At 45.2% G+C, this 1,394-nt stretch overlaps 1 protein-coding gene across 1 annotated transcript in view; it reads right to left on the bottom strand.

The window, feature by feature from the left end:
* LOC107270791 (polypyrimidine tract-binding protein 1) overlaps window positions 1–1,394 on the bottom strand; it is a gene marked incomplete at its 3' end in the record, with an annotated part of 203,739 nt that overhangs the window by 159,098 nt on the left and 43,247 nt on the right. The window lies entirely within an intron of this gene.

The following is a 1,394-nucleotide window of genomic DNA, read 5'->3' as shown; positions in this document are numbered from 1 at the left end:
GGGGGGGGGGGGGTTAGATATTCCGTCGGTGCGACGACACGATGAGAAAGGGATGTAGTGCCGCTCAATTACAAAGCAGCCAATTATAAAATTAATCCATGAAGATTTACATGGAACACTGTGGATGTCGACGGGCTTAGCGGACAGCTAGTGGAAGACGGTGAGAGGGAGGGAGGAGGGAGGGGTGGGGTAAATGGGGTTGCAGGAAATAGAGATTTCGCGCGGGGTCTTACGTCGGATTTCCTCCCTAAACCGACGTCGCCGACGCCGTCGTTATACAACAGTTCCCTTAACCCTCCTAACCACCCCTAAAAGCTCTCTTTACCCTCACTCACTCTCTCTCTCTCTCTCTCTTCGTATTTCTGAAACTACCTTGCTTTTCCTACGTCCTTATCAAGCCTCTCTCACTCTCCTTATCTAATATCCATCCCTTTGCCTACCCAACCGTCTATCCCTCCCTCCCTCCCCCCCACCTCGTAACGCCAATCTAAGTTTCCAACTCGCGATCACTCGGATGCTTAAGTCGTCACACATCGTACGTGCGCACCGCGCCTGAACGAACCTTTAAGCATCCCCCCTAGTACACCGTCGCCCGGCTATTCCGTATCAACAGTCTGTTCCTAGCCGGATTCAGAACATAAACTGATCCGTAGGCATAAAATCCAACCGTATGAAATACGCATAAAATAATAACAATCATACACGACGTATTCGTTCGCGAAACAATAAACAGAGGAAGCGCGGAGTCCAATCTGTATTTAATATTGATTTTCACGCTGGACATTGGGGTTTAACGGAAACTTATAAATCAGTACGACTTCTCGCGCCCACCGCATATATTAGACATATATTATCCAACGGGGTTCCTTTGTGGCTCCGAATAACCTCCGACAAGTATAGAGTATTATGCACCTTGGGCAATTCAGTAGCATGGCAAACGGCACGCGCGATTACCAGCCAACATCCTTTAATAGCGAAACCACCCCTGTACCATATAACGTGCATACTGAGCACTACAGAGTGACACTCAAAGACAACTGGCTATAAGTAACGTACAGCAGGGAACAAAAATGGCCTCCCGAAATATCGATCTTAACAGCAATGCTATTTCGCTATAAACAAAAGGACCATAAAGGATAACGTAAATCAGAAAACCAAACCAAAAAAAAATCGCCCAAAAATTGTCACAACCAAAGATTTTATTTGAAACGTAGCAATTACCTATACAAGTATTATCGATAACCGCAACGCAATGAAGTATCACCCGTAATGTTATTCCAGCGTAATGATTAATTATTTAATTGAAAAAAAAGATCAAATAAAAATTCACAAAAGAATTAACCCCCATACCCTTTTTCTCTTAGTCTCCTTTTTTCTACCCCCCCCCCCCCCCC

This window comes from Cephus cinctus, unplaced genomic scaffold (genome assembly GCF_000341935.2).
Source record: "Cephus cinctus unplaced genomic scaffold, Ccin1 Ccin1_scaffold0837, whole genome shotgun sequence".
NCBI classification, from domain to species: Eukaryota; Metazoa; Arthropoda; class Insecta; order Hymenoptera; family Cephidae; genus Cephus; species Cephus cinctus.
Note: the sequence above shows the minus strand (reverse complement) of the source record. Positions and strands in the feature narration are given on the sequence as shown.